This window comes from Amblyraja radiata, chromosome 49, assembly GCF_010909765.2.
Source record: "Amblyraja radiata isolate CabotCenter1 chromosome 49, sAmbRad1.1.pri, whole genome shotgun sequence".
Classification (NCBI taxonomy): domain Eukaryota; kingdom Metazoa; phylum Chordata; class Chondrichthyes; order Rajiformes; family Rajidae; genus Amblyraja; species Amblyraja radiata.
Window position 1 is genome coordinate 112,587 of NC_046004.1, and position 10,070 is coordinate 122,656.

Consider the following 10,070-nt stretch of genomic DNA (forward strand, 5'->3'; position numbering starts at 1 on the left):
AACTGCAGTAGAACCTCCCTGCTCCTATACTCAAATCCTTTTGCTATGAATGCCAACATTGGGAACCATCTTCCTGCATCTAGCCTGTCCAACCCCTTAAGAATTTTGTACGTTTCTATAAGATCCCCCCTCATAAAGGGCTCTTACAAAGTATCCCCGCACCAAGTCCCCTTTTGTTCCCCCCCCCCCCTTACTCGTCCCCCCCACACCGGGTCCTCTATTGTCCATTGACATCGACAGGGAGAGGGGAGAGAGTGAAGGAAGAGTGGGAGCGAAAGGAGGGCGGGTGAAAGAGAAAGAGAGAGAGGGATGGAAATAGATGGAGATAGAGTGAACGAAACAGAGAGAGAGAGAATGAGGGAGGAGAGAGGGAGAGGGAGAAAGAAATTAGAGAGTGACACTGAAATCGATAGAGATAGAGAATGAAACAGAGAGAGAGAGTGACACTGAAATCAATAGAGATAGAGAATGAAACAGAGAGAGAAAAAGTAGAAAGTGACACAGAAATAGAGATAGAGAGAACGTAACACAGAGAGAAAGAGTGAGAGAGAGAGAGAGAGAGAGGGGGGAGAGGGAGAAAGAGACAGTGATAGAAATAGATGGTGATAGAGTGAATGAAACAGAGAGATATACACACTGTACACTTCACTCCCGAGACTACAGGTACATTGCCGCTACCTGCAGGTACCTTACCTGTCCGTTGACAAACCGTACTAGAGCTCCACTTGTCAGCGGCCTCTATATATGGAGAGGTGACAAAGGTTGTGGTTTAGTGAGACATGCAACGAATGTGAGGAATGGCAACAGAAGATTTTAATGACTAACCTCAGATATTGTGCCATCCCACCAGATGCCTGATGTACAAACACTCATCCATTAGGAAACTCCCAAAGAAGAACAATGTCCGCTCCCCCATGACAGGCGGGCAAGGGTGCTGGAGTAACTCAGCGGGTCAGGCAGCATCTATGGAGAACATGGATAGGTGACGTTTCACAGAGTGCTGGAGTAACTCAGCGGGTCAGGCAGCATCTGTGGAGAACATGGATAGGTGACGTTTCACAGAGTGCTGGAGTAACTGAGCGGGTCAGGCAGCATCTGTGGGGAACATGGATAGGTGACGTTTCACAGAGTGCTGGAGTAACTCAGCAGGTCAGGCAGCATCTGTGGGGAACATGGATAGGTGACGTTTCACAGAGTGCTGGAGTAACTCAGCGGGTCAGGCAGCATCTGTGGGGAACAAGGATAGGTGACGTTTCACAGAGTGCTGGAGTAACTCAGCAGGTCAGGCAGCATCTGTGGAGAACATGGATAGGTGATTGAGGTTTAAGGTGAAACATAGAAACATACAAAATAGGTGCAGGAGGAGGCCATTTGAACCTTCAAGCCAGCACCGCCATTCACTGTGATCATGGCTGATCAGTAAACCATGCCTGCCTTCTCCCCATTTCCCTTGATTCTGCTATCCCCTAGAGCTCTATCTATCTCTCTTTTAATTTCATCCAGTGAATTGGCCTCTACTGCCTTTTGTGGCAGAGACTTCCACAAATTCACAACTCTCTGGGTGAAATTGTGTTTTCTCATCGCAGTTTTAAATGGCCTCCCCTTTATTCTTAGACTTTGGCACCTGGTTCTGGACTCCCCCGTCATTGGGAACATTTTTCCTGCATCTAGCTTGACCAGTCCTTTTATAATTGTATATGTTTCTATAAGAAACCCTCTCATCCTTCTAAACTCCAGTGAAAGCCCACTCTTTCCAATCTTTCCTCATATGACAGTCCCGCCATCCCGGGGATTAACCTCGTCAAACCTACGCTGCACTGCCTCAATAGCAAAGATGTCCTTCCTCAAATTAGGAGACCAAAACTGCACACAATACTCCAGATGTGGTCTCAGTACAACTGCAGAAGGACCTCTTTGCTACCATACTCAAATCCTCTTGTTATGAAAGCCAACATGCCATTCGCTTTCTTCACTGCCTGCAGTACCTGCATGCTTACTTTCATAGACTAATGAACGAGGACCCCCAGATCCCCTTTTCCCAACTCCATTTAGATAATAATCTGCCTTTCTGTTTTAGACACCAAAGTGGATAACCTCACATGTATCCGCATTGAACTGCATCTGCCGTGCATCTGCCCACTCACCCAACCTGTCCAAGTCACCCTGCATCCTCATAGCATCCTCCTCACAGTTCACACTGCCACCCAGCTTTGTGTCATCTGTAAATTTGCTCATGTTACTTTGAATCCCTTCATCTAGATCATGAATGTATATTGTAAATAGCTGCGGTCAACTTTACTCCTATACGCACGGGAGGAACCCGAGGGGCAACTTTTACAGTGTACAGGAACAAGCTACCAAAGGAGGTAGTTGAGGCAAATACTGTAACAACATTTACAAGGCATTTGAACATATTCGTGGATGGAGAGAGAGGGAAGGCAAGGGTTACTTGAAGTTAGAGATGTCAACGTTGGGATGTAAGCTGCCCCAAGCGAAATATGAGATGCTGTTCCTCCAATTTGTGATGGGCCTCAATCTGACAACAGCCCTCACCCTAAACCAAATCCAGTCCCTGGAGATCATGGGCCTAGAAACAAACATCAATTGGTCAACAGGGTGTCGGAAGAGGGCGGAGAGGATATGGATTGAAACGCTACAGACCCAAGAACCCAATGGCCTTAACCTAGCATAAACTCAAACCTAGGGTGGATCCTGACTGATTCCTACAAGTCGAGGGAAGGGCAAGTGTAAAGGCGAATAGATTTGAACAAGGATGATGAGACCGTGGGCCAGACCAAAGTGGCAGTAGATAGTGGATAGCAATATCCAGGGGGAGATCACTGAACACCAGAGGGCATTTTGTCCCACTGTCCGATAAATCATAACCTAACCCTAACCCTAACCCTAACCCTTACTCTAACCCTAACCCTTACACTAACACTAACCCTAACCATAACCTTAACCCTAACACTAACCCTTACACTAACACTAACCCTAACCCTAACCCTAACACTAACCCTTACACTAACACTAACCCTAACACTTACCCTAACACTAACCGTAACCCTAACACTTACCCTAACTCTAACCCTAACCCTTGCCCTAACCCTAACACTAACCCTAACCCTAACCCTCACCCTCACCCTAACCCTAACCCTTACCCTAACCCTTACCCTAACCCTAACCCTTACCCTAACCCTAACCCTAACCCTAACCCGAACCCTTACCCTAACCCTAACCCTTACACTAACACTAACCCTAACTCTTACCCTAACACTAACCCAAACACTAACCCTTATTCTAACCCTAACCCTAACCCTAACTAACCCATACCCTAACCCTAATGCTTACCCTAACCCTTACCCTAAACCTAACGCTTACCCTAACCCTTACTCTAACCCTAACCCTAACCCAAACGCTTACCCTAACCCTAACCCTTACCCTAAACCTAATGCTTACCCTAACCCTTACTCTAACCCTTATCCTAACCCTAACCCTAACGCTTACCCTAACCCTTACCCTAACCCTTACCCTAACCCTTACTCTAACCCTGTCCCTTACCCTAACCCTAACGCTTACCCTAACCCTGACCGTAACAAAATGGTACAGTTTGGAGAAGCCCCACAACATCCACACGGAAGGAGAAAGAGGAATATCTTTGTGCATGGAAAGAATTTGGGTAGTTGTTGATGTTGAAAGAGAGCTGGGTGTGTCTGCATGCAAGTCACTGAAAGGGAACATGTAGGTGGCAGGAACAATTGGGGCTTGGGCAATTGTGGCCTGGGCTTCATTACAAGAGGGATTGAACAGAGAAGTCAGGAGACCTAATGCAATTGTGAAGGGGCTTTTGTGAGATCACACGTGGTTTAGTTTTGTTTAATTTAGTTTAGAGATACAGCACAGAAATAGGCCCTTCGGCCAACTGGGTCCGCGCCGACCAGCGATCCCCGCACACAAACACAATCCTACACCCACTAGGGACAATTTTTATATTTACCAAGCCAATTAACCTGCAAACCTGTACGTCTTTGGAGTGCAGGAGGACACCGAAGATCTCAGAGAAAGCCCACGCAGGTCACGGGGAGAACGTACAAACTCCGTACTGACAGCATCCATAGTCGGGATCAAGCCCGGTTCTCCGGCGCTGCATTCGCTGTAAGGCAGTAACTCTACCGCTGCACCACCATGACCGCCACATGGTGTATGATGTGCAGTTCTGGACGCCCAGCCTCAGAAAGGATGGCATTAAAACACACACATCGGGAACATGTTTCCTGCCTCTAGCGTGTCCAAACCCTTAATAATTTTATATGTTTCAATCAGATCGCCTCTCATCCTTCTAAACACGAGAGTGTACAAGCCCAGCCGCTCCATTCTTATTCATTGTTATCAGGGCTCGAAATTAGCGGTTGCCCGGTTGCCAATGGCGACCTAAAGTGCCGTCGGGCAACCGAACAGCCGTCACATTTTGCCCGGCTTGGGAAGCAACTCTGAGCGGCCCCCCTCTCTATCTCTCTCTCTCTGTCACTCTCTGTCATTGTGGTATAGATCATGTCGTGATTGGGGAAAATGTTTAGTTTGTGACTTATTTGAAGCAGAAATAATATGTGAATGCTTCATTGACCATAATTCCGACTGGTCTGAAGAAGGGTTTTGGCCCGAAACATTGCCTATTTCCTTCGCTCCATAGATGCTGCTGCACCCGCTGAGTTTCTCCAGCATTTCTGTCTACCAGGTAACTATGCACTTCGTTCGAGCACATAATCACACGCGTCATACAAACCGTCTTAAATGACCACCTACACTGTCATTTGGCAACCTGAAAAGCTGCCAAGGTTGCCCGGCTGGCAACAGGGACAGAAAGTTAAGCGAGAGCCCTGGTGGTGTGTTGGATCGTGTTAGTGTGCGGGGATCGCTGGTCAGCGTGGACTCAGTGGGCCCATGGGCCTATTTCTGTGCTGTATCTCTAAACTAAAGAGATTAATTAAGTTATTTTGACATCACACCATGGTATTGCTCAAGGTGTACAGTATGTACTTCCCTCGTTTAACCAATAACACAGGAATGGAGTGCAGAGGCGTAAAGGATGCAGATAATCCCTTCAGTTTCAGTGTACTAATCCCATTCGGTTCACCAGATGTTGACTATTTCATCACGGGACCATCATGGATGTTCCTGGGCCTTTACAATAGACAATAGACAATAGGTGCAGGAGTAGGCAATTCGGCCCTTCCAGCCCGCACCGCCATTCAATGTGATCATGGCTGATCATCCCCAATCAGTACACCGTTCCTGCCTTCTCACCATATCCCCTGACTCCGCTATCTTTAAGAGCCCTATCTAATTCTCTCTTGAAAGTATCCAGAGAACCGGCCTCCACCTGAATTCCACAGACTCACATCTCTCTGGGTGAAAAAGTGTTTCCTCATCTCCGTTCTAAATGACTTACTCCTTATTCTTAAAGTGTGTGTGGCCCCTGGTTCTGGACTCCCCCAACATCGGGAACATGTTTCCTGCCTCTAGCGTGTCACTGGGAACAATCTAGGAGAATGCGCAACAAAGATTCATCTACTCCTTGTGCAGAATTTTCCTTTTATGATTTGCCTTTGCAAGAGGCACTTTAAGAACTTTTCCTTCTTCCAAATGGTCTTGTAACAAATATAGAGTAAATAGGGGGTCGGCAATCATGTACTGCATAGGGGCCGGGACGCATGTCTGTGAGCGGATGGGGGGCCACATCTATCACGTGTACACATGGATCCCGCCCCGGATGGCAGGCATCAAATCACGTGTTCACAGAAGGTAGACAAAAACTCTGGAGAAACTCAGCGGGTGAGGCAGCCTCGTGCAATTCTTGCATGTCTCACCCGCTGAGTTTCTCCAGCATTTTTGTCTACTGTCGATTTTTCCAGCATCTGCAGTTCTTTCGTAAACGTGTTCACAGAAGATGCGCGGCTGTGCCGGCAGCTTTGCGCAGGATGCGTGCGGTACGGCCAGAGGTCGGCTCTCGGCCGCGCTCGACGGACCGGATGATTACGGGAAATAAAATCCGCCTGCGGGCCGGATGGTTTCGGGTTACGGGCTGCTTTCGGCCCGGGGGCCGTAGGTTACCGACTCCTGCAGTACATTGCGCTCCTCCAAAAGTCCCAGCAGAGTAAACACAGCCCAATTCCACCCATCACAGATAAGCAAATGTGTTGGAAGGAACTACTGGTTTAAAGACACAAAAAGATGGATTAACTCAGCGGGACATCAGCATCTCTGGAGAGAAGGAATGAGTGACCTTTCGGGTCAAGACAAATGCGCATTTGTTCTTCAGACAAATGCGCAAAGGTTCTGTTACCCTTTCGACCTTATGTTATTGTTTTACGATTGCCATTTGTCCTTTGGCAACATAGAACAGAAAATCTGACTGAAGTAGAGTGTCAGTTACGCATCCGAAGAATGGTTATGGCCCGAAACATCACCTATTATTTCATAGAAACATAGAAAAATAGAAAATAGGTGCAGAAGTAGAGGCCATTCGGCCCTTCGAGCCTGCACCGCCATTCAATATGATCATGGCTGATCATCCAACTCAGTATTCTGTACCTGCCTTCTCTCCATACCCCATGATTCATTTAGCCTCAAGGGTCACATCTAACTCCCTCTTAAATATAGCCAATGAACTGTCCTCAACTTCCTTCTGTGGCAGAGAATTCCACAGATTCACCACTCTCTGTGTGAAAAATGTTTTTCTCATCTCGGTCCTAAAAGATTTCCCCCTTATGCTTAAACTGTTATCCCTTGCTCTGGACCTCCCCAACATCCGGAACAATCTTCCTGCATCTAGCCTGTCCAACCCTTAAGAATTTTGTAAGTTTCTATAAGATCCCCCCTCAATCATCTAAATTCTAGCGAGTACAAACCGACTCTATCTAGTCTTTCTTCATATGAAAGTCCTGACATCCCAGGAATCAGTCTGGTGAACCTTCTCTGTACTCCCTCTATGACAAGAATGTCTTTCCTCAGATTAGGAGACCAAAAGTGTACGCAAAACTCCAGGTGTGGTCTCACCAAAACCCTGTACAACTGCAGTAGAACCTCCCTGCTCCTATACTCAAATCCTTTTGCTATGAATGCTGACATACCATTGGCTTTCTTCACTGCCTGCTGCACCTGCATGCCTACTTTCAATGACTGGTGTACCATGACACCCAGGTCTCGTTGCATCTCCCCTTTTCCTAATCGACCACATAGAAAGCACAGTATTCGATAGGAGCGATTTTTCTTACCTGTTTTATTCCCTGCAGGAACCTCTTGCTCCAGAGGCTTTCTGCCGAAGGATTCGCGAGGCCCGACGAGGGAACCAGCTGTGGGCTGTGGGGAAACCCCGGTTCTTGCCGCCAAGAGCGGGTAGCTGGAGAATGTCGGGTGTCGCGGAAGACGGTCGCTGACGGGGGTCAGTGGCTTCCAGGCGCTCCGGGTGCCGGAAGGGTTCCCTCCGATAGGCACATAGACGCTGGGGTTCCCAGGGAGGGGACCTCGAGTAGGCCGGTGCCGGGAGGGGGTTTCCCCTCCGACAATAAAATTTATGCGGGGGTGTCCCGAGGAAGGAGACTTCCAGTAGGCCGGGAGGGCTTCCCCCCAAGATGAATATGAATACTGGGGTTTCCCGAGCAGGGGACCTCCAGTAGACCAGGAGTCGGGAGGGGTTTTCCCTACGACAATATATGTCGGGTGTTGGGAGGATTTCCCTCCGATATATCTATAAGGAGGCTGGGATTCCTGGGGGAGGGAAATCCACCAGCTATGCGGTGCCCAGACCGCAGAGGTCCCCAAGATATGGGGTGAATCGACCCAAATGGTCAGTCCTGGTGCCGGGAGGGTTCCTTCCGGGGGGAAAAAATTAATAATGTGGAATGGCCAGGATGGAGCCTTATTGAGAGGAGGCTCAAGATAGATACACCCTAACATCAGGAGATATGGCAGTGTTGGGCAGATGGGAGAGCCCTTGCCAGCAGCGCCTTGTAACAGGGCTGCATAATGGGGATGCTGAATCTATGGCAGTGCCGTGCCTATTGCTCTAGGCCGTGTCAGCAGCGCCTTGTATAGGGCTGCTTAAATGTATGGCAGCAGCACCTGTAGAAGGGCTGCACGATGTCTCCCTCATGGAGGAGGTGAGCTTACCGGGGCATTTTCTGACCCTGAAGGGTGGGCCTGTTGGAGAGGCCGCGCCAGCAGCGCCTTGTAGTAGGGCTGCTCAATGTCTCCCTTATGGAAGAGGAGAACATGCCGGGTCAGTGTAATCTGATGCCGAGGCTGAGGGTATAGCGTGGAGCATACCTCAAGGGATGAAGGGTACATGTCGGAGGTACGATTCCTGGCAACAAGGTTGCCATCCCAACACAATGCAGTGAACACCGCTATCAGGGGACGTTAGAGCCACCTGCCGAATCTTCTAATCAGGTAAGACCTATTCCACAGGCAAAACCTGAAGGGCGAAGCATAAACTGTTGGACCAATTAGGCCAACGACGAGTAAGGATTCATAGTTTAGGGGGAAAACGCACCCCACAGCTTCATCGGCCGGAAGCGGTTCACTGAAGCTGGTAACAGCATTAAGCTGACCAGAGTTACTCTACAACTAAGTGACCACAAACAAGTTGGTAAGATTTACAATTGGTTGGGCAATACACAAATAACTGAGACATTGTCATCTACTCAGAGGCATTTTAACCAGGTAACTGGACATTACTAGTATTCCAAGAAGGTTGGAATTTGGCCAGAAGAGTGTTGAGCCAGGTCCAGTATTTTAGCCAGGTTGCCTTCGAGACAGGCTCGGAGATATGGGGAATTGTCTTTCAAGGCAAGGTCAGAATTATGGCAAGAGTTGTCTTGGGATATGTGAAAATTATCGGAACCGGGCCAGAGTTGCCGTCAGGGCAGACTCGAAATGATGGCAGGTGTGGCCTGTTCATTATGAAAGATTAGATTAGATTAGATATAATTTATTGCCACACAGCCAGGCTGGTGGAAATTTGGGTTGTCTGCAGCGATACAATAATAAAGAACACACAACCACAATAAAACTGTAACACAAACATCCACCACAGCATTCATCACTGTGGTGGAAGGCACAAAATTTGGCCAGTCCTCCTCCATTTCCCCCCCCGTGGTCAGGTCCAGAGTCAGTCCAGGATCGGCTCTTCCTCACCGGAGACCGCGGCTTTAAGTTGTTGTAGGCCGCAGGCCGGCGGTCAAGATTTAAAGTCCCCGCCGCAGCCAGAAGCACCGTAGACTGCAGGGCCGGCGGTCGAAGCTCCCCTCCAGGGTTGATGGTAAGTCCATGCCGGACCCGCGGTAGAAGTCGGCCGCGGGCCGGCAGTGATGGCTTCTTCTTCCCCCGGGTCCCCAACGTGAGATCCCGGGCTGTAGACGCCGCACCAGCTGGAGCTCTGCCGGCTGCCCCGGGCCAGCGAAACGGAGCGCTCCCCTCCAGCGAGGGCTCACCCGCTCCACGCCGAGAGTCCACGCTGCGCCCGCCGCTGAAGCCCCGGGCGCGTTTCCGGGAAAGGCCGCGTCGATCCTTGATGTTAGGCCACGGGGGAGGCGACCTGGAAAAACTCGCCTCTCCGTGGAGGAGGCGACCGAAGCGGTTTCCCCCTCACCCACACCACCCCCCACATAAAACACACAAAGAAACATTAAATACGGACTTTAAAACATACTAAAAAAATAAAAAAAGGTTGAAAAACTGACGAGCTGCATGACATGGCTGCTGCCAGAGCAGCGTCCCCTACTGTTATGAACTGATCAAAGAAGTGATCAAACTGATTTCCTAGGGTTTTTCCATGTACAATGATCATCAGAGATATTTGAAGGCATTGTATGATGAGGCAATTTAAACAGTATGATAACAATAAATCATTCAAAGGACTACTCCGAGTTCAAAAATGCTTGTGATGTATTGTCTGGATTATATTTTGATGCTGTATTTGGCTAAAATCCATTCAGTCTCAAGCTAATTGAGGAATTGTTCTCTCCTATCCAGTAAATTAGGTTGTTATCAAATGGATAGTTGGCCTGTGA